The 23,207-nt window shown below is 47.0% G+C and overlaps 1 protein-coding gene across 8 annotated transcripts in view; it reads left to right on the top strand.

The window, feature by feature from the left end:
• Positions 1-23,207, top strand: part of GATAD2A (GATA zinc finger domain containing 2A) — an 81,666-nt gene that overhangs the window by 12,927 nt on the left and 45,532 nt on the right. For 2 of the 8 annotated variants that reach the window (XM_080928361.1, XM_080928360.1), the window contains exon 1: positions 6,905-7,097. The exons of 2 other annotated variants lie outside the window; for them this stretch is intronic. The gene's annotated coding sequence lies outside the window, so the exon portion shown is untranslated. Of the gene's footprint in view, positions 1-6,904; positions 7,098-12,028; positions 12,057-23,207 lie in introns of those variants that run through there. 4 more of the 8 variants (XM_080928359.1, XM_080928362.1, XM_080928355.1 and 1 more) reach the window with 4 other exon arrangements.

The following is a 23,207-nucleotide window of genomic DNA, read 5'->3' as shown; positions in this document are numbered from 1 at the left end:
GGTTTGGGGATTAAGAGCACTGACTGCTCTTCCAGAGGTCCTAAATTCAATTCCCAGCAACTACATGGTGGCTCACAACTACAGTATACTCATATACATAGTATAAATAAATAAATCTTAACAAAAAACAAAACAAAAGGGGTTTACGCACTTCAAACATGACAAAAAAATCTCTTTTATAGGCATGCTCTTCATTTCTGCATTGGAAACAAGTTGACAATCAGGAACACCCATCACATGGGTGTTTAGCTTTTATATTTTTCTGTACTACATGTGTTTCTGGTGCCCAAGATGCCAAGAGCAGGGTTTAGGACCCACTAGAGGTAGAGTTACAGATGGTGTGAGCCGCTGGGAATTGAACCCTGGTCTTCTGCCACCAACTCCAGCCTCAGGAATGTCTTTGAAAAAAATATTTCTTCCCCAAATTTGTTCATTTATTTACTTATTTATTCTGTATATGTGTGGGGTTTAGTGCATGCCATGGCATGTGTGTGGAGGTCAGAAGCTGAGTATTAGCAGTCTTCCTTTTTCTGCCATGTGGGCATAGGGGACTGAGCTCAGACCATTAGGCCTGGGGCAGAAAGACCCACTGAGCCATCCTGCCACTCCTGCCATTAAAAAATAATTTAGGTCTGGTGATGTAACTCAATGGGTAAAGCACTGCAGAGTGTGCACAAAACTCTAGATTTAGTACTCAGTACAGTATAAACTCAGTGTGACTGATACAGGAGGATCAGTAGTTATTCGCTACATAGAAAGTTTGATTCTTGAATGAGATACAAGAGCCTGGGAGACCATGTCTCAAACAAATGCTTATCTTAGTTTGAGTTTAAAAATTGGAAGTGTGACGTTTACTGCTTGATGTAACTTCCCATGCCAGCGAAAATCTCAACAGTGTTTGCTTGCCTGAAGTGATCGCCGAGTCTCACCAGTCTGTAAGTGAGCAGAATGGTGGCTTTCACTGAGCTGCCAGTCCAGCTGCAGACAGGGAGACAAGCTTCAACTCCATGGTATTTCCTGGAGTATACCCCTGGATGCTGCAGCCAGTCTCACTGGGAGTCTGAGTGTCTACTTCTGGGAGGTATCAAAGTGAAACCTCACTGTTTCTCTAACTTCCTCACCTAGCTTCTGTTTCTTCCCTGGAAACAGAGGCCAGGAGGCTCTGGCATTTGTGAGGTTTATGATGGTTGTTGGCAGTAGTTGATTCATGGCAACTGGCTGAGAAACCAGAGAATCTGGGGTAATCAGTAAGAGCAGAATGCTCAGCTTTGAGTCTGTAGAAACCACCATACTGTGTGTTTGAGTCTTATGGCATCCCTTCAGGGCAGAGTTATTGCGGAAGTTAATGGCTAGCAAAGTTCTTCTCACATTGAAGCTTTTTTTCTTTTCTTCTTTTTTCTTTTGGTAGTGCTGAGTATGAAACCCAGAGACCTACTCATGTTAGGCAAGCTCCAAGATACACAGCTACTTTCCTGCTTGCTCCTCCTCAGTTGCTTTGATTAATTTTTTGAGACAGCGTTCTGCTGTGTTACCCAGGCTGCCTGGGACTCCATCTTTCTGTCTCTGCCCTCTTTTGGTGACAGGGTACAGAATCTTTTGTTGACCAAGTCGGTCTCAATTGATCTCCCACTGTAGTTGGGACTGTAGGATTACCTGGTTTTTGTTTTGTTTTTTGTTTTTCTTCTTCTGAGGGTCTTGCTATTTTCCCTCAGAATTCAGAGATCCTTGAGTGATGCTGGGATTACCACCATCCTTGACTGGCCTTAAATTCTTACATTCCTCCTGTCTCACATCTACAGTTCTGAGATTATAGTGGGCACTACCCTATCAGTTTGAAGGGAAAAAGTTCAGGGCTGGAGAGATGGTCTGATCCTTAAGATTGCTTGCTACTCTTCCAAAGGATTCAAGCTCAGTTTCTAGCACTCAGGTGTTCACAGCCACCTGTAACCTCAGATTTAACACCCACTTCTGGCCTCCTTGGGAATCTATAGACATAGGTTTGGTAGTGTACACATTAATCCTGGTGCTTGGGAGGCAGAGGTAGATTGTTTTACGTAGTATTACCCTGTCTAACACCCCCAAAAGTATTTTAAAAAAATATTAAGAAATTCAGACAAGAAAGAATCTAGGCATCATCATCTGACACAAACTCACTATGGAATTCTGGGGGAGCTTGACCTTCTGCCCCTCTTTCCTCCACCTCCTCAGGGCTTCAGTGACACGCATGTACCACCTCACCAAGTTTATGTGGTCCCAGGGATAGAACACAAGGTTTTGTGCCTGTTAGTTGAGTATTCTACCACCTGAGCTCCTTGGCTATTTTTGATTACCCAGGGAAGGTGAAGGTTCCAGTAACTGACTGACTGCTTTGTCATGGATTGTAAAGCTTGGAGTGCATGCGGTTCCCTTTGCCCTGTTGTCACTCTGTTCTATAGGACTAGGAAGGTGCCATTTTGACATTGTTGTACTGGGGTGAGGCTGGAAATCTCAGGCTTGATGTTAATCTACCTAGGTCAATGATTGGACAGATGTTTTCCTTAAATATGGGCTGTGTGTGTCAGGGCTGGAGTCAGAGAGCAGGAAGAGGGCTGTAAAGGAGAGTTCCTGATAGTCCTTTTTCTTTTTTTCCTTCCTCCTAACACTGACTTGGGAAAGGCCCAGACTGAGGTGGTGAAAGAATGAGGAAAGAACAGACTTGCACAGAAAAGCTGGGGTCGGGTAGGCTGTGCTTGCTCTGATGGAGGACATCTACTACACCTGACACCTTTTGGTGTTTCTTGTGTATACCACAGAGGGGAGGAGTTAGCTAGTCTGGGTTGGAGGTTCAGTAGGGGAGCAATCTCTGCATCCTGGCGGGGAGGAGGAAGATGTACATGCTAGTTTTTGTAAACATTGCCAGCATTTAAACTGGAACCAGAGGAAAGTTTTACCATCCCTCTAACCTCACCCTGGGAGAAGGCTTTACCAATTAATTCCCTTGGCTTCTGAGGCATTGGCTATGCCCATGCCAACAATACACATTCACTGAGGACTTCATCCACTCTTTTTACATTCACCCAGGACTTTCTCAGCCCCCTACACTGAAATAGAATTTAGGGCCTCCACATGAATGACAAGCCCTCTAGCCCTCTCTAGCACTAATCTAGCTTTAGCTTTCTTTTTTATTTTGAAACAAAGTCTGTCTAAATGCCAGACTTTGGGGAAAGGAATTTCTTGAGGGACCTGACATGGTCTAAGTTACCCAAACTTGAATTCAAATTTTATAGCCAAGGTTGCCTCAGCCTCTCTGCTGTCAGGATGGCCAGCCTGTATCCCTAGGCCAAATGACTCTTTAATTTTTATTTTATGCTACTGGGAACCAAGGGTCTTGAGCTTGCTAGTCACTGCTTATCTCTTGAGCTGTAGCTAGGCTAGAGTGTCTTAGTCTCCCCTTCTCTTTTCCTCTTTTTAGTTTTTTGAGACAGGATCTTATACAATTTAAGGTAGCCATGAACTCCTAATCCTCCTGCCTCTGCTTCCTGAGTGCTGGATGATACGTTAGTACCTGCTGACTTGAGTGTTTCTTAAGTCATTCTGGGGTCATTCTATCTTTCTTACTCCATCAGCTTCTAGACTATGCTCCTGTTAGCCTGTCACCTGTGCTATCAGGTATCAGTGTTCTCCAAGTTCCTGACCATCAGTTAGAAATGCATTATATTTCAATAAAATAGAAAAGTGCAGTGTCCAGCTGGGTGTGGTGGCTCAAACCTTTAAACCCAGCACTTGGGAAGTAGAGGCAGGTGTACCTTTGAGTTTGAGGCCAGCCTGTTCTACAAAGCAAGTTTCAGGACAGCCAGGGATACACAGAGGGACCCTGTCTTGAAAAACCTGAAAGAGACAGAGAGAGAGAGAGAGAGAGAGAGAGAGAGAGAGAGAGAGAGAGAGAGAGAGAGACAGACAGGTGGAAGAAGAGAAAAGGAGGAGGGAGAGGAAGAAGAAAAAGGAGGAAAGAAAAAGAAAGAGAAAAATGTGCAGTGTCTCTAGTATTCAGCGGGGCACACTGTACTTGCTATGGATTCTTGAGCCAACCCTAGCTTCTGCTATGAAAGGAGACCCAAACATGGGAATTTAGCCCCCCAATTTTTTTTTCTTCCCCTCAGTAACTTCATTGTGTAGGAACAGGCTCAGATGTGAGTTTATTTAATAGAGCATTAAAAGATAATTAGACTATTTTTTTTTTTTACAGTGGTTGGGGAGTAAGGAGGCTTGGCTATTATTAGCCAAGCTCTTTTTTCTTTCTTTCTCCCCTCTTCCCTGGGGTTTTGGGCATGCTGGGCAAGGTCTCTACTATCGAGCTACATCCCCTGCTAGAGAAGTGTTTTGAAAGTGGTTCACTAGCAGCTTGTTCTTAGGGCAGAGAGAGCAGAGGAAAGCATGGCTGGTAATTAGGATTTCTACAGCTTGGACAGTGTTGTGAGCTGCTGAGTGTCTCAAGTTTCATAAAAGTCAGTCCAATGCATCAGGGCAGGGAGGTTTCCATTCAAACAGCTAAGCCATAAAAAGACCCCCAAAGAAGCCTGCCCTACTGTCACTTCATTATTTGTGTCCCTATCTGTTTCTGTCACAGAAGGAAACCCTGTTGTGTTTTACCTTTGCTCTTCACCCAATACTTTCTCAGCTAGAGAAGCTGAACTGCCTTCTGGAGCAGCCCATGGGTCACTAGTCCACAGGGCTGTGTCATTCCCATGTCACAACTGATGCCTCCTTTAAACTGGACAGTTTGCCACCTTGGTGACTCACAAAGGGCTCAACAGTTTGGACTCTTGGAATCCTTACTCTGGCCTGGAGTTTCGGGGCTCCCACTTGACCACACTTGGTTCAGTTCTTGGGTTAATTAAATTGGCATTAATCGGAACCAGGTGAGGTATGTGAGGTGGTAACATGTTGCTTGTTTTGCTGTAATGCACGCCATCTGATTAACCACTGTGGCACCAGTGGCTCTTAGAGCAACAGTGCTGTGTGCAGCGGAAGCCCTGGATTCTGCCTACCCATCCTTCCTTGGACAGGGATGGAGCAAGAGGCGGCTGAACTACACCTAGTGAAGTTTGAGAGCTTTTTGTCTAAGCAGAAACATTTGCAATTCTTTGCTAGGTTCCTCGCAGATTGGTCATTTTGTATCTTTTTGAGGTAGAAGAATGCTTCTCCTAAAATCCTGCAAGATGTTGCTTTAAACTTGGAAGGTTTAGGTGTTGGTAGGGTCAATGACAAAGTTGCCAACTGTGAAACTCCACAGAAATTCAAAAGGACTTTGGGAAGGCAGTATTGAAGATTTTTGTAATTTTTCAAATTTGGGGTGAGACCCACTTATGGGTTAGAAGTATTTTGATGTTTTTTCTAACACAACAGAAGCCATGGGATTACATTACAGTTGTGCAGTAACACCTTTCAGTTCTCTGTGTTACAAAAAGGCCCTTGAGTTTTCAGGAGTCAGGTGTCTGTCTCATCACCTTTTATAGCTGGAATAGGAACATAGCAGGAGTCAGTGTCAGTGATTCTGATTTTAACAACTGTTTTGTGACACTAGGTTTTCCTTTTCGTTTTTTCTCCTCAAGACAGAGTTTCTCTGTAGCCTTAAGCACTGGCTGGCCACCAACTCATCCACCTACCTTGAGGCTTCCTTTTCCTTTCTTTTTGTTTTTTATATTAAAAAATTGATATGTCACAAGTGTTTTGCCTGCATGTTCATCTGTGTGCCAAATGTGTGCTTGTTGCCTGAGGAGGTGGAGAGCCTCCATGTGGGTGCTGGGAATAGAACCCAGGTCTTTTACAATGAGAAGTGCCCCTAACCACTGGGCTAAGTCTTTATTTAGCCTTGGGCTTTGTTTTCTTAAAGATTTTATGATGTGTATGAGTGTTTTTCTGTGGCACTATGTATGTGTTTGAGGACAGAAGGCATAGATCTCCCAGAACTGGAGTTATGGAAGGTTGTAAGGCCACCATGTGGATGCTTGGGTCTTCTGCAAGGGCATGCAGTAGTACCTTTAAATGCCAAGCCATTGCTTTAGATGTGCGGTTTTAAAAAAATTAACATATTTTATTTGAGCATGTGTTTGTATCAGAGAACAACTTTTGCATATGGAACTCAGGTCGTTAGGTTTGGTGGCAAGCCTCTTTAAACCACTGAGCCATCGCGCTGTCCTGAAATAGGTTTTCTATGAACTTTGTACTTTCCCTGATGAAATTGTAAATTGGCTTTAGGTACTTCATAACCTCCCCAAACTCGCTTCCTTTCTGGTTATTATTGTCTCCTTGGTGCTACCGGAGAGGATTGAGCGCAGGTTTGTTTTCTTGGGATTCCTTCTTCAGAGGCATAGGCCAGATGTGGATTATTGGAAGGGGACAGCCATACACCTCTGTCTGGAGGTGGGTCGGCTCAGTGGGTAGGTTTAACTGTCTGCGGCTCCGTGGGGAGGGAACCGCTGAGCCCATCGCACCCTCTCCCTGGAGGTCAACACCGAAGTTCCTGAGAGGGAGCCTTGCAAGGCCCCAGGCGCGTGTCTCAGAGTTACCAGAGGTGGCTGCGCAGGGCTCGGGCGAGGTCAGCGTGAGTCAGCCCTGGGCGCGGCCGAGCTGTTCGCACTAAGCTGGCCATGGCTGAGGGGCTCTTAGCAGCCCCAGTGGGAAACTCAGCTGCTTAGCGCAGAGTCGCGAGTCTATGGGGTAGGGAGGGCGGCGCTTCCGGGTAGGCCGGCCCAGCCTCGCCTCCAGGGTACCCCGCCCACATCAGACCACGCCCACGAGCCCCTCCCTTTCGGTCCCCGCCCATCCGGGCGCGGGAGGGTGGCGTCGCCTTTAAGAGCTCCCCGGTGTTTTGGGGGCCGCGGGCCGGGCGCGCTGACCTGGTGCGCATGTCCCGGGCGGTGACGCCGGCGCCGGGCTCCATGTGTGCGGCCGAGGGGCGCATTATCTGGCCGGCGGCGCGGGCGGGCGGAGCGGCTGAGCGAGCGCCGCGGGCCCCGGCGGCCCCTCTGGCGCAGCGAGCACGCGCGGCCGGCGCCCCCCGCCCCCAGCCCTGTGGACTGGCGCGCTACCCCTGGGCCCGGTCGACGCGCGACCGGGTAAGTTCCCAGCAAACTTGGCAAGGCGGGGCGGGGGCGCGGGAAAGTGGGAGCGCGGTCGGATTCGGCGAGCTACGATGCGGTTCGCTTCGCCGGCGCCACTGGAAAGTTCCCCGCCGCCCGCGCACGTGGGGCTGAGGTCCGGGGTGCCGGGTCCCGGGAAGTGGCCGAGCCGCTTCACTGTCTCCTGAGCTTTAAAGGCTGGGAGGCCGCCCCAGAGGGGGCGGCGGGCGCACAACACGTGGGCGAGTGGCGTAGGATGAGAGTCCACGCGAGGGTCGGGGGTCCCGGCCCGGCGGCGGTGTTGAATCCGGCGGCGGCGGAGGAGGCGGTGGAGGAGGCGGCGGAGGATCCCGTGTCAGAATAAGAGTCCCCGCGCGCCCACGCCTGCAGGGCCGCCCCCCCCCCCCCACGGTCCTGCTTGGGCTCGCGCCCTTCCTGCTTGACCCCGGGGAGTCACGGGACCCTTCCCCCTCTCTTAGTTCCTGGCTTCCTCATGGCTCTCCACTTTAAATTTGCCTCCGGGTCCACGATGTAGCTCTAATAATTTCCTTTTTCTTCCACCTGAAACGGGTTGGCATCAGTGACTAGACAGCAGCAGCTGGCCTTTTAAAGGGATTAATGCCAAGAATCGGAATTGATCACTTCAACAAGGAAAGGCTTCTGGGCAGGCCTCAGCCGCCGCCGGACACCGATACAGGTCTGCGCTCTCCGGAACCCAGAAATAAATGGGGAGCCCTTATTAGGACCTGTATGGCAGCCTGTGTGGTGTGTGTTTTCTCCCTGCTCCTGCAGTTTAGCAGAGGGTGCAAGTTCTACGTACCTGACCCACTGCAGGTACTCACCCTTAGCTGTGGCTTTTGATTCTTTAGGACAAAGTCTGGGTGAGTCTCTTGAGTCTTAACATTTTCTTGACTGCATTAATTTCTTTTTGTCTTCTTGGAGTACGCTGCACTTGTATGTCTCTGTTAATGTGTGTGTCCTTTCACAAAGCTTTAGATACCTGTTGTGACAATAATTCTGTATGCTGAGCCTGAGTTTCCCTCTTGCTCTGGTCTCATCCTGCCGTTCGGTGGTTGCAACTTTCCTTTAAAGCAACATTACACCACAACACTGTGAATACTCTCCAGTTCGTAGCTTATACCTGGCTCAGAGTGTGTGGGCAAGTTTCCTTTGCAGGAATAGTAAGTGCCAAAAGTGATCCTTCAGATGTAGGGTGTGTAATACCTAATTTCCACTTGAGGAGTTTGCAGCTTCTACAGGTCTTATTATTCCCTCAGGGCTGCTTAGTGGAGGCAGAGATGTGATTGTGGTTCCCTTTCTGCCTTAGAACTGGGGAGTGTTGCTGTTTTCAGCCTGTCTGTGAATTCCCCCAGCTCCAGACATGAAGCAAGCTCCTTGTACCTCTGCAGCCTTATCTGGTGGCAGAACACCATGCCAGCCTTTCTGTATCTTTGGAGAACAGAATCCAGATGGCCTTTGAGGGGCACAGCCACCAAGCTCCTGCTTCAGACCCAGAGTTCTCTAGAGGAAACAGCTAAGTGTGGGAACCACCCACCCTTTATTTATTACCCATTCTCTACCCACCTCTAATTCTTCATTTGCTCCATTAAATTTTGAAATATTCTTTAAAAATGTAATTTTTTTGTGTGCTTGTATTCATGAGCGTGTGTGGAGTCTGAGGACAACTTTCAGGAGTTGCTTATCCTTACACCATGTGGGTTCTTGAGAAAGCTTGTGTGATGGGGCTTGGGGGCAAGTGTCTTTTCCAGCTGATCACCAGGCCCCAGCCCTCTCAATTCAGAGATTGCCTTTCCCCTTGGAAGCTGTGTAGTTCAGGAAATGGACGCATTTGTGCATTACTGATTATTCGCTATGCCTTGTTAGTTCCACTTTGATGACATTTCTTTAGTGTCATGTCATATCTATTAATGTGTCATTTGGCAGGTCCTGTGATGAAGCATGTTGTGGTGGTGACAGATCTTTATATCTGGGTTCAAGCCTCCTTGGGAAGCTTTCTGTTGTGTCTGTGCTGCCCCACCTCCAGGAAGGAGCTATTTTGTGTTGGTTCTGTTTCTTTTTGAGGCAGGATCTCACTCTCCCTCTGGCTGGCTTGGAGCTCACTGTATAGGGGAGGCTGGCCTCAAACTTGTTACAATCCTCACCCCTTATTTGAGTAATAAAGTGCATTGTTAAGACTTAGAGTTCAGTTTTCCAATAGCTGTCTGACTTGTTCTGCATCATTTGTTTTGTGAATTTCTGGCATTGCAAGTAGTGATTTACAGATTGATTTATTCAGTGCATATCGGTGTGCATACTGTGCCTCTGACTTTATACTAGAACTCCCTGCTTGGAGAGGTGCAGTGAGATTAGTGGGGCAAGAAAACTTAGATGGGACAGAGGGAGAAGGGCTATATGACCATATGGGCCTGGTGTGGGAGCTTTTCCATTTTGGGGTCACAAAATAAGTAGAGGTTGAGTACATCAAGAGAAAAAGGGAGTTTCTGTGCGGAGAGTGCTTGAACTGAAGGCAGCTGGAATTGTTCTGTACATGCGCGATTGCGCGTGTGCGTGTGTGTGCGTATCTATCTCTGTTGGGTACTGTGGCAGCCCCATCCCCAATAGCTTGGCAGCTGGTGTTTCCCCTGAGAGTATTGGGACTTATCACTGGGGCAGACAGCCCAGGACAGGACCTTGCTTGCTAGATCTGAACAGACAACTAACTGAAAGGCTGTAGGTGGGAAAACAGCTCCATGTTCAGCAGTGTTAGCCTTGTTGGGAGAAAATGAAGATCTTGGCTTGAGCAGTCTTGGTGTTCAGCCCTTCCTGAGAGTTGTGCTTAGGGCCAGCTCGAGTACAGCAGCTGAGTGTCTAAGTGTTGAGACTCCAGACTTCTTGTCCCTTACAGGGAGAGGCAGGACTGTTTTCTCTGCCCTCATAAGTGAAGTAATTTATGTTCAGTGTAGAGAGCTTGGAAGATTATGAAACAGGCTGGTAGGTGCAGTCTTTGAGGAACATGGCTGGGGTTTCCTCCTAAGAACCAGAAGAACAAGTTGTCATCAGCTACAGTTTGAGGCTGAGTGTGGTCATGGTCAGTGTGGATGTAGCTTCAGGAGGTGACAGATAGTCAGGTAGCAGGACTGACTTCATTGTTATATGAACAAAGTGGTCTCTTTGGATTGAAGTACAAAGGCAGTCGTTGAACTGATCACAGCAAACTAGATGTCTCCAGTCTGGGAGAAAGAAGAGTGCCCATTCTGCTTGGCACCAGAAGACGCCTACAACGTGGACCAGGACTTTTTAGTTAAGAGAATGTCAGGCTCAATTCCCTGGTCGATATTTGTGACCTCTTTTTGACTGATGAAAAAAATGTAGGTTACACTTCTAAAAGACAGAATTAATTTTAGTGGAATATCTGTAGGGTAGACTGAGGATAGCCCTCAGGTTGTCCAGCCAGGACCTTGTGGGTTGCACTGGTCTTCTGTCTTCATCTTCGAAGAAGCACTTGATTCCCAGATGAGATCCTTAGGGATTTTTGTTCCATATTCTGTTCCACTTTCAGTTCTGGGTTCTTTATATGAAAGGGTTGATGTCACCTATGTCAGGGCCCAGAGCATCCATCTGGGCTTGGGGGGGGGGTTTGGGAGGGAAGAGGAGCTCCTAGAAGGTTGAGGGTAGGCATTGGGGGGGGGGTTGAAGTTGTAGTATCCTGGAGGCTACTTGTCCTCAGATAGCAAGGTACCTTACTTTGAGCTGTGGCTGGGGAGAGGGTAAAGGACACTTGTTTAAGGATTTGTTAGCAACTCTTCTTAGCAGTTCTTTGCAGTCCTGAGCATGACCCACATAAGTCTGTTCTACAGCCTGCCTGAGGTGGTGGTGCCTTTTTGAATACTTTAGGCGGCTGGATATGCCTGACTTAGCCTGCTCTGCCAGGGTGTGAGCCCCACCTGCCACTTGCAAGTGATTGGCTGCTGCTGAACTGCCCTTGTCTCCTTTTCTGGAAAAGGGGTGGTGCTTTCTATCTGCTTGGGAAGAAAGGCTGTGTGGGAGTTAGTGAGATAAGGAATGCTCACAGTCTCTTCATGCCTGGGGTATAGACATGGGCTTCAGCATAGTGCAGTACTGTTAGGGATGCCAGATCACTGTGCACTCCCACATGGAGCACATTCACCCTCGGCTTTGTGGCACAGCTTGGCCTCTTGTTCCATCTAGATGAAGGGGGCAAAGTCCAGAACCACGAGGGAGTGTTTGAGGGTCACCTTGTGGGCTCTGAACTCATTCTTCCACCATTCTCACCTTTTCTTCCTCCTCCTCCTTTCTCAGGCCTCTGGCAACACCAAGTGGCCAGATTGGCTCTGTCCTCATCTGTAGCCTTCTTACAGAGCCCAGCTCTCTGTTGTCCAGGTGGCCTCTTCAGCCTTACTAGGCAGGTCTGCCATGGGCCCTTTGGGAGCTGTGGATCCTACTTAATTGTCATGAATAGCTACTGGTGGGTTGTGGGGTGGTGTACACAGTGGCCAGTGGGCATACTAGGGCTCATTTTTCTTTTCTTTTACTTTTTTTTTTTAAGAGTTATTTATTATATATAAGTACACTGTAGCTGTCTTCAGACACACCAGAAGAGGGCATCAGATCTTATTAACAGATGGTTGTGAGCCACCATGTGGTTGCTGGGATTTGAACTCAGGACCTCTGGAAGAGCAGCCAGTGCTCTTAACCGCTGAGCCATCTCTCCAGCCCCAGGCTCATTTTTCTAGAGTCTCTTCTAGAGAACAGTTTTCCAGGTAGCTTTTCAGCTAGCTTGAGTGGGCAGAGTTGTTTGACAATGCTTAGTTTAACCTTTTTCATTTTAGGTGGGCCACCTGGCCACGTAGCCTCAGCTTGTTCATCTGTTGGCAAGTGATCTTTGATGTCCTAGGATGGCTTTGGGGAAAGTGGGACATGTCAATAAAAAAACAGGTACTCCAGTCTCTGCTCTTCTCATCTTGGAGCCACAGTCTTCCCAATGAGATTGCTCAGATTCACCAACTGGACTGCTTGCTTCCTTCCTTTTATTCCTTCCTTCCTTCCTTTCAGTAGTGTGTTGGGGTTGGGTAGGGTTTTTCTGTGTATCCTTGGCTGTCCTGGAACTCAAGAGATCTGTCTGCCTCTCTGCCTCCAATTGCTGGGTCTTTCTTTTTCTTTTCTTAAATTTTTTACTTCTGAGACTGGTTGCCACTGTGTAGCTCTAGCTGGCCTGATACTTGGTATGTAGACCAGGGTGGCCTCTTAATTCAGAGATCTGTCTGAATCTGCCTCCCAAGATCTTTATTCCATATGAATACACTGTAGCTGTCTTTAGACACACCAGAAGAAGGCATCAGATCTCATTACAGATGGTTGTGAGCTACTATGGTTGCTGGGATTTGAACTCAGAACCTCTCGAAGAGCAGTCAGTACTCTTAACTGCTGAGCCATCTCTCCAGCCTGGTTTGTTTTTCTTTTTTTAAATTTACTTATTCTATTTGTGCTTAAGTGTTATACCTGCATGTTTGTACCAGGTGTTGCCTAGTGCCTGTGGAGGTCAGAAGAGTGTATTTAAATCCCCTGGAACTGAAAGTTACAGTTGGTTGTGAGCTACTATATGGATGCTAGGCACAGAACCTGGGTCCTCTGCAAAAGCTCTTGATTGCTAAAGTATCTCTTCAGCCCTGAATGTGGAGGGTTTGGGAGTAGGATTCTCATCTGCGTGGTGGTCAGGGTATCTTGAGGAGAAAGGAGCAACTGTGAAAAATCTGCTTTTTGCCCTACTCCAGCACTGCTCCAGACATAGCTTCTATAGCAGTTGGCCTTTGATCTGGCACTGTGGAACGCATCCTCACCTTAACTGACTGCTCACCTCAGCTGGTGACTTGTACAGGTCTGTATTTCTGTTCTTTTTGAGTTTCCAGGTGTGGGTTTTGTGGTAGAGACATAGAGATGTAGTTTCTTGTGTACTTATTCATGACATTTTTTCCCAGCTGCTTTTGGAGGTTTGACTAGGAAAGCACAATGACATGTGTGCACGGCTGCTCTTGTGCTCGTTCTCTGCCGTGTTCCTTTGAGACAGAGTCTCTCCCTGAGCCTGCAGCTCACTTGTTTGTACCTTGGCTGGCATCCAGCAAGGCTCAGCAATCCTGCTATCTGCTTCCATTGGTAGGTACGAGGATGTGATCTACTTGATATATTATGCTGGGAATCGAGGTCAAGTTCTTGTGTTTGAGCCACAGGTTCTTTTACTTTCTAAGCCATCCAGTTAGCCCCTGATTGCTATTTTTTGGCGGCTGGGCTTGAACTTGTGGTGTGCCTTCTTTCTACCTCTGGTTTGTCAAGGCTGGAATCACAGGTTTGTGCCATGAGTGCTTAGTGCTTAGCTAAACCAACTTGTCTTAGAGCTATATTGAAGTGGTTGAGTCACTTAAACCTGTGGCATGCTTGGCTTGGGTGCCATTAGACTGGACAGCTGAGTTTTTCTTCTCCAATGTCTCATTTGCTGCTCCAGCTTGTGAGTAGGTTGAATCTTACAAGTGGTAAGGTTTCCTCAGAGGATTCTTGAACCAACTCCATCCTGGAGGTTCTCTTATGGCCACTAATAGAAACACAGTTTCTGGTTATGTTTGCCTTTCTCTTAACTTGCTTGGTAGATGAACTCATGACTTCTGCATCGCTCCAGGAAAGTTTGCTTGCTGGTGTCTGTGACCAATGCTCACTGTGTAGCTCTGACTGTCTGTGTTGACTAGGCTGGCCTCTAACTCAGATCCACCTGCCAGTGTCTCCTGAGTGTGTCACTGTGTCCAAAGGAGATTTTATTTTTCATTCATTGTATGAATGTATGTGTGCTTTGGGTATACCTGGTGCCCACAGAGACCAGAGTGTGGGGTCCCCTCACACTGGGACTGAATCAGAGTCCTATGCAAAAGCAGGCAGGTCTCTTAACCACTGAGTCATCTCCAACCTGTTGTTTGTTTTTACAGTAAAGTTTTGTGCAATTTTTTTCTCCTGTTCACCTGCAGAAGTCATATTTCCTGGTGCTGAATCCTGGGGAAGAAGTAGGAACTTGACATCAGTAATGGGGTGGTACTGCCTGGCCTACTTTATTTTTGCTTTTTGAGATGGGCCTTTCTATGTACCTGACTGTTTTAGAAACCACTGTGTAGAGCAGGCTGGCTTTGAATTCATAGAGATTGACCTGTCTTTGCACCCTGAGTGCTGGGGTTAAAGGTGTGTGTCATGGTACCTAGCTGTTCATTATTGTGTTTGCATGATGTGTAACTGGTGCATGCCACTCTCCTTCCACCTTTAACTGGGTTCTAGAGAATGAACACAGATTGCAAGGCCTGTAGCACGTAAGCCTTTACTATGCTTAGTCATCTTTCTTGCCATTTAGAGGTTTAGGCCCTGAGTATGAAGGCCACTATTACTATATTTGCCAGGCCATTTCATTAAGAATGGAACTGTTAGGCCAAGGGAGGTGATTAATGGTACTAGCATGCTTTCGGTTCTGGGTCTAGCACCACAATAAAATGAAATAAAAAATACCTTTTTGGGGATAAGAAGATAGCTCAGTGGGTAAAACAGGACACAGAGCCGGCACCTGTAATCCTAATGTTCCTATAGAGATGAAGTGAATACAGGAGAATCCTGGGAGGCTCAATGGTTAGCCATCCTACTGTTCACAGTGCTGAATGTTTGGACAGGACACTCTGAGACCTGAGGTTGTTCTTACCTTCACAAATGCACTTTGTCTTGCATGCACCTGTATTGACACACTACATGTGCATACATGAACATACAGATTTTTTATTTACTTATTTAATGTATATAAGTACACTGTAGCTGTCGTCAGACACACCAGATGAAGGCATCAGATCCCATTACAGATGGTTGTGAGCCACCATGTAGTTGCTGGAAATTGAACTCAGCCAGTGCTCTCAACTTGTGAGCCATCTCTCCAGCCTGCACACACAGATTTTTGACAGCAGACAGGTGTAGCATCCCCTGTGGGATTTCCTTTGTGCTCTGCTCTGCTGAACCCCATACTTGAGTGTGAGCCAGGAGATTCTCCATGGTACAAACTGAAAATTAAGGCCCAAAAGGGAGTGAGACTTCCCACCATTGACTTGTAGTAGGAAGGAGCTGAGCATCTGGCTCCTCCTAGAGTATCCCTGGTCAGTCTGTCTGGTCTGTCATTTGTTTTAGGCTTGCACAGTTTGTTTATATAGGTCTGCTGGCCAGTTTCCTCTCTCCTGGCTTTGTCTACTTTTGAACTTGAGGTCATTGTGGGTCTCTGCTGAGAAGAGGACAGGATGTGAGGAGGAAGTTATGCAGGGCTGCTTTAGGAATCTCAGGGCTTCCTATCCCAGAAATCCAGTGGGTGATGGTTTAAAGCTTAAGCAGTGCTTCCTTGTCTCATTAAGAAAGTAACTGTGAGTGGGTGGTGGTGGTACACACCTTTAATCCCTGCATTTGGGAAATGGAGGCAGGCTGATCTGAGTTTGAGGGCAGCCTGGTCTACAGATTGAGTTCCAGCACAGCCAGGGCTGTTACACAGAGAAACCCTGTCTCCAAACAAACAAACCAAAATCAAAAAAGTAAATGCACTTAACTGTAGGCACACTTGAGGTCCAGAATTAGCCCTGGCAGTAGGGAGCAGCAAGCAGAGTACCTGTCTGTCAGCCCCACAGCAGCTCTGACCATGCCCAAGCCTGTCCAGGGGGAGGTAAGCTTGGCACACCCTGCTGAGGGTGATGTTGGCAGAGGGTTCAGTGTCTTGCATAATCCTCTAATAATCTGTGCTAGAGTTAGAGACCCAGGCCCTGTGTATGTGTATGTCAGGTTGCCTCTCTTGTATGGCTTTTATGTCTGGAAAAGTCCATTGTGGTTCCTGGGGTACTCCTCACAGTGTTACAAAAGAGATGGAGCCAAGAGGCTTTAAGATTCTAGTTCTAGGGAAGCCAGGCTCTTGGTTTGGGATTGAGAAGGTGACTTTTCTGATACTAGAGATTGTGAGGAGTGCAGAGGGTTTTTTCTCTCTCCAGAGATAGAAAGCAACAAAGACAGGTAGTCCCAAGGAAGGAACTTGTGGAATGAGTTGGTCTAGAGGTTGTTTCTTTTTAGTAGCGATGGGAGCACCCTGTGGTTATGACGTAACTGCACAAGCAAGAAGGACAACAGGCTGCACATCATCAGCAATGAGACTCCGGAGTCTGAAAGGCACTGTTGGGTGTTTTAAAAGTTTTAGAAGTTATTTATTTTTTATTGGGGGCAGGTGTGGAACCCCGGGTGTCATGCACTCTAGGCAAGAGTATTACCACTGAATAGGCTCCATACCCTTTTGAGTTATTTTAAGTTTATCCAGAGGCTAGGGATAGAACACTTCCCTAGCACACATGAGCTCCGAGGTTCAACACCACAAAAGAAAAAACAAAAATTCCATGGACATAGAAAGCCTAATCTACCATTGTTAGTCCTGGAGTGTGGCACAGCCCCGGCTTTTCCTCCTCACTGCAGAGTGACTGGATGGAGAGCAAGATGGGAGTCTGAACAGAGCTGCTTAGCTGGGAGGTTGGGATGGATGGAGGATAGGGAGACAAGTGTGGCCCCAGTCCTTGCCCAGCTACTTTTTTGAGTGTGAGAAGCCTCTTACTACATCAGCATCTCTGTGCCACCCTCTCCCACTATCCTAGGCAGGGATATGGTTTCTTAGGAGTAGTGGAGTAGCCATTTCACCCTCAGGACCTAGGGTTTCTGGACAGTGTAATGGGCAGGCATTGGGTCATTGTTGAGCATTTACACAGGAGAACCTGAAGTGTACCTGCATAGGGCTATGTGAGCTTCTGTGCAGGGAAGCTGTGGCGAAGGAGAGACCATTGGCAAAGACAGATAGACACTCCTATGATCTTGGGTTTGTCTGCCTACATAAAAAAGGATAGGTATCAAAGACACATTGGACAGGTTGTGGTGGTTAACTGGAGTCAGACTAGGGACTTTCTGTCTGTTTGCTTGACAACTGTTGGGAGTAGCTCCCAGGTTCTGCCCCTGGTGAGCCATGCCATCCTGTGTTAGTAAAGACGCCCTCACTTGGCCTTGGAGGCTAGTGAGCTGGGGAAAGAGAAGAGGTGTAACAGAGTGCCCTGAGACAAGAAGGTCAGTGGGAGGCTGTTTGGGATGGCACCTGAGTAGGGACTGGAGGGTAATACAGATTCCAAGACTGAATCTGAGTTTTAGGAGGTGCAAAATTGGTAGTTAGGCAGAGGCAGGGAAGACCTGGGTCCTGGAGAGACTTGCTGTGAGTGAGGTAGCCCATAGCTCTGAGTAGCCTTTTTTTGCTTTGTTACCCTGAGTGGAAATGTGAGCCCATGTGACCATCTGCTATCTCTGAGCACAGAGGGTGAATCTGACCCTTGAGGAGGTGTTTGGAGTCTAGTCTGTAGTCATCACGCTTCTCCAGACAGTAGTGCTCTGTGCAAACGAGTGTGGAGAGACTTGTGAGAACATTATGGCAGGTCTCTTGCACATGCAACAAACAGCTGGCTTTTTTTTTTTTTTTTTGTCAAATTAAAAGGACCCAGCCCCTACCTTAGCTGAGAAAAGTGCTTTTTCAAGCTTGGAGGATTTAAATTTTTTATTTATGTATAAATAAAAAAATTTTTGAGACTGACCTGGTACTTGCTGTGTAGTCAAGGCTAGCCTTGTCCTCTGTCTAGATCTCCTGCTTCCATATCTCAGGTATTGGGATGACAGGTGTGGGTCACCACATCTGACCTTTTGATCCAGGCTCTCTTCATAGCCCAAACTGGGCTCAAACTCTTCCTTGGTGAGCCACTGTATTTGGTGTCCAATTTGAGTTTTGGAATCTTTCTAGAAAGACCCAGGGAAGGAGCTAGTATGATGATGCTTGCTCCAAACCTGTCAGCCTGAGTTCCATGCCTGGGACCTGCATGGTGGAAGGAGAGAACTGCTTCCTACAAGTTGTTCTTTGGCACATGCACACCTTATTCCATAGAGAGGGTGGGGCGGGGCTAGAGAGATGGCTCAGAAGTTAAGAGTGCTTGGCTTTTCTTCCAGTGTGCACACATCAGACAATCGGGGACTGGAGAGATGAACCAGTGGGTGAAGTGCATGCTATGCAAGCATGAAGACCTGAATTTTAATTCCCAGCAGGAGCAATGTCTGTAATACCAGTGTTAACTATGGGTGATGGGTGAAGACAGGAAAGACTCCTAGTTCACACAGCTAGTTAGCCTGCCATCAGCAACAGTAACAGGGGCTGCCTTAAGATGGAGGCAAGACATGACACTTCTTTCTGTGCCTGTATGCACACACTTAGACATTATGTGTGTGCACATGTGTACATACAGGAAAATTTCTCTGAAACACGTTATCTAGTAGCTTTTGTGATGCTTTCATGGACTGCTCAGGTGGTTTTGAGTTTTAGCTCTTCTGGCAGACTTGAGGAAATAAGGGTGTTCTTCCCAGGATACTAGCTTGAAAGTGGGGAGAGGATGTGGCTGTAGGTAGGAGACTTGAGTTAAAATGGTTTAGCATGTAAGTAATCACCAGGTCACTGTCAGGGTCCTGATTGGAGGCTGGGTAGGAGTGAAGCTAGGCTGAGCTATGCTCTGGTGACCACTTACCCTTAGAAGTTCTCTGCATACAGCCCTTTCCCCTCTTGAGAGAGGCTCTCCCGGTGTACTTCAGGCAGGTTTTAAGCTTTGAATTCTCTTGCTTCAGTTTCCCACTGTTCTTGGCTGCTCATATACTTTGTGTGATTCTGATTGGCTTCTGTGCTGACTTGAGTTGTATGTTGTAGGTAATGATGGTTGTTGGCTTATGAACCATCCTGGGATTTGCTTGTAGGCTGGCAGGTAGTTACTGTCTTGTCAACAGGGGCTGGTGGTTGTGGTTGACTGTGCTTCTGGAATTCACTAAGGATTTTAAAACAAAAGGTGAAGATTGATCTGTAGCAGTCCCTGAGTCTGCCTGAAGACACCAGGTCTGGGCTATGGAGAGCCTGGGGCTAGAAGTTCTACCAGAATCAGATTTCAAACCCAGGCTTTCAAGTGCCACTCTCTCTACCACTGTCCACACATAACAGACCTGGGCAGTGGCTCTGACATCTTAGCTTCAGGTTTCTCACCTGTCAGGTGTGGTGTCAAAGGAAGTACCTTATGTGAAAGGGTAACAGTGATGGAGACCTTGAGGGTCATGAGGTGCTTCCTAATGTGTGGGTTTTGCTGGTACCTCCTAGGTGTATTGGGGGTGATGCTGGCAGCCCTTATGGAGATCAAAGGATATTTATTTGGCATCAGAAGACCAACCCTTATGGTCTACTAGCATGTAGACCCTCATTACTTGTTTACTCTCTTGTGTTGCCAAACTGGTGGATACTTGAGATTGGAGTTAGCAGAGGTTACTGAGGGTGCAGGTCTGCTTACAGGTACCACCAGGTCCTGCCACCTGGAAATGTGGAGGTGCTAAAGTCATTTTTCCAGAGGAGGGGTTTAAATGGGAATAATCTTACTATAGACTGCAGATTTCTCTGAGACCATTTTTAAAAAAGATTTATTTATTTTATATGTAAGGACACTATAACTATCTTTAGACAAACCAGAAGAGGGCATCAGATCTCATTACAGTTGGTTGTGAGTCACCATGTGGTTGCTGGGATTTGAACTCAGGACCTCTGGAAGAGCAGTCAGTGCTCTAATCTAACCACTGAGTCATTGCTCCAGCCTGGCCATTTCTTTAGATGTGGCTTCTTTTTTTTTTTTTTTTAAATAAGCTTTTGTGGGACAGTGAAGTGACTTGGTAGGCAAAGGTGCTTGAGTTAATCCTTGGGTCCCACATAGTAGAAGGAGAGAAGCTGTCCTGTGGCCTCCTCATGCATGTTTCTACACAGAAATATAATGAAGGGGGATCTCATCATTTATCAGTAGTGAGATTCAGGTCATCTGGAGATATATATATATCAACCACCCTGCCTTAAAAGTAAACAAGTAAATAAATTTAAAGAAAGATTGAGGGTAAAGAAAGATTGAGGGTCGGTTTGTGAGGCAGTTTGCATGTACACATGGAGGCCAGGGATGTGATTGTCTTTTAAAATTCTGTCTCATCTTAAGACATTTTTGGCTGGGTGTGGTGGCACATTCCTTTAATCCCAGCATTCATAAGGCCAAGGCAGGAGGATCTCTGAGTTCCAGGACAGCCAGAGCTACATAGTGAGACCTGTCTTTAAAAGAAGAATCTTTAAACTAATAAAAGTGTTTGCTGACACATTCACACACGTGAAAGGACAGGACAACTTGCAGAAGTTGGTTCTCCCTCCACCATACAGGTTACAGGACTCAGTGTCAGACGTGGTTGGTGCCTTTGCCTAGGAGTCATCCTTTGGCCTCACCTTTAGTTTTGAGACAGGTTTGCTTGGCTGACTGCTGGCAAGTGAGCCTCAAGGAGCCTCCAGTCTCCTTAACCAGCAGCACCTCACCTGGTTCTGGATGGAATTGTTGACTGACTGCTCACTGATTAAGCCATTCATTGAAGGCTCTCCCTCCCTTCTCTTTCTTCAGCTTCTCACTGTGCATCTCTGACTTGAACTCAGAGATTACCTGCCTCTGCTTCCTGTACTATTATTAAAGCCCTATGCCACCACCCTCAGCTAGTTTATTCGTGCCTGCCTTTCTTTTTCCTCGGTGCTCAGGATTCCAGGTTGGGGATGGGCATTGTGATGCTCCCGTTTTCCTTCTCCCTGCTATCAGTTGATTGGGGATCTGTTTGTTTTGTCCCCCTTAATGGAATTGGATGTGCTGGGAACTGTCTAGTGCAACGTTTTATACACAGGCTTCCAGATTTGGGGTGCTCAGGTTTCCATTTAAGGGAAGAGTGTGACCAAGATGAAGTGGGCCTCTATTCTTGTCAGTATCCTGGACTAGTCTTGCTTGTTCTGTAAGGTGAGGCTGGAACAGGTGTGTTGCCAGGGAATTGGAATGCTGTGGTAAACTAGGGCTATCTAGGAAGGCAGGGTCCAAGGTGCTTGGGTGAAGCTCTTAGAACACGAGCCACAGGCTTTCCTGGGCCCTTTTCTGCCATGTGTTTGGGAAGTTGCAGGGACTGGTTAATGCTGGAGCAGCTTGTCTGGGCTATGATATGATACAAAATAGGTACTAGACCCTGCTTTGCACTGTGACATCCTGTGATTGAATGGTCCTGGATGATTCAGTGATACAAGTAGCTCTCAACCTTGAAATCATGACCCCAAGGGCACAAGCTGTGTGATTTTTCCCATCTCCCAGGAGCTCCTTGAAATAAAGCTGTCCTTGCAGATAGAAGGCAGTGATAGGTGCCAGAGACTGACCAGGGACAAGCAGTAGGTAGGGAGTTTCACTTTTACAACTTCTGTAAACTGTGGTATTTTTACTTCATTAAATGTATGGGCATAAGAGGAATTAGGAGGACATCTTTCAGGAGGAGGACATCTTTCAGGAGTTGTGGGTCATGGAGGTTGAACTCAGTTGTCAAGCTTGGGAACCTTTGTCTGCTGAGCCATCTAACTGGACCATGTAAACTTCTTTTGGGTGGGCATTCAAAACAGGGTTTCTCTGTTACAGCCCTGTATTCATTCTGTAGACCAGGCTCTGCTTCCCCAGTGCTGGGATTAAAGGGTTGCACCATTACCCCCTGGCCCATTTTTAATAATGCTAAACCACACATTTAAGAATGGTCACTATAAGCCTGGCTTGGTTACCAGGCAAAGCAGGGTGATCTCCATACTGCAGCTTTGAGGCCAATTTGGACTATAGTAAGTCTCTGAGGTGGGAAAAGTTAAGAATTTTACCTTGTGTGCATTTACTGTACAAAAAATATGACCTCAAAAATAATCTGTAACTATGAGAACATAGATCTGTCTGCCGGGTTAGTTTAGAGGATTAGTTTAGAGAGACTGAGGTGTACACACAGAAGGCCTGACTTGCTGCTAAAGGATTTAGAGAAATGCATGCTGCTCTAGAAGGTTCATTGTGACATCATCTCGTATGTAGAATGTTGAGCACAGAAATTCCTCAGTGTTTCTTTAGCTCCTGTAGGGGCAGAACCTAGATACTCTTCCTCCAGCTTGGTGGGGTGACCCTCCTCGAGCCCCTGAAACCACCAGGAAATATTGGGGAGAATCTTAGGTCTTCCAACTGCCCTGCTTGGGAATCACAAGGTATTCATCATTTTTCCTTTGCTATTTGTTAATGTGTCTGGTAGTTGGAAGTATGTTGCATACTGATGTGTTCTTGCAGAGGACAGCTACAGAAAAAAAAAAAAACGGTCCTCACATTTCAGGCTGAGTCCTTAGTGACCTCAGCATGTGGCCCTTGAGCAGCATACACCAGTAGGACATCCTGTAATTCAGCTCTCTGCTCACAACAGCTCCCTGGAGGTGGTGTTTGCTCCCACAGGACCAAGACTTATTATTCTCAAGGCTGTTCCCCTCTTTGTTGCCAGTGGGGCTCTCTTGGGTTTCTGATGACTGTTTATCAGTCTAGGTTTCTAGGTTCCTCCTCCAGCAGCTTGTAGAACTCAGGAAGACATGTTCCTCTTCAGTATGGGTGTTGCAATGTTGAGAAGGGGCTTCAGGGCACACCAGGCAACCACTCTCCAGGAACTTTCTGTGTACTGTCGTCTGGAAGCTTCCAGAGTGCTAGGCCTATGGATGCTTTGGGGCCTTATGGTAGAGGCTCAATTGTTGGTACTTTTGGTACTGGGACTCATTAGCTTCCAGCCCCTTTTCTTTGCTTTCCCACCTAGGGATTGAGTGTGCAGCTGACTTATCACTAGCCAGTACATGAACCTCTTCCGTGACATGGGCACTTTGGAGGCCCTAAAGACTTTGAGAACTTCATGCCAGGAAAGGTGTGGGGGTGGGGGCAATGAGTTATCACAGGGGAGCAGTCCCAGCTTCCCAGCAAAGAAACCATTTCCTCTTTTTCTTGTCACACTTCCTTCAGGTGTCTGAAGCTTTTCACATACCAAGCCTCTCAGTGCCGAGCACTTCAGACCTTTCTGAGGCCCACAGATCTTGGCCTCCATTCATTTCAATATGCAGGTGTG

Source organism: Micromys minutus, assembly GCF_963924665.1.
Source record: "Micromys minutus genome assembly, chromosome: 14".
NCBI lineage: Eukaryota > Metazoa > Chordata > Mammalia > Rodentia > Muridae > Micromys > Micromys minutus.
The sequence above is the reverse complement of the archived record's forward strand: the minus strand, read 5'-3'. Positions and strand labels throughout refer to the sequence as shown.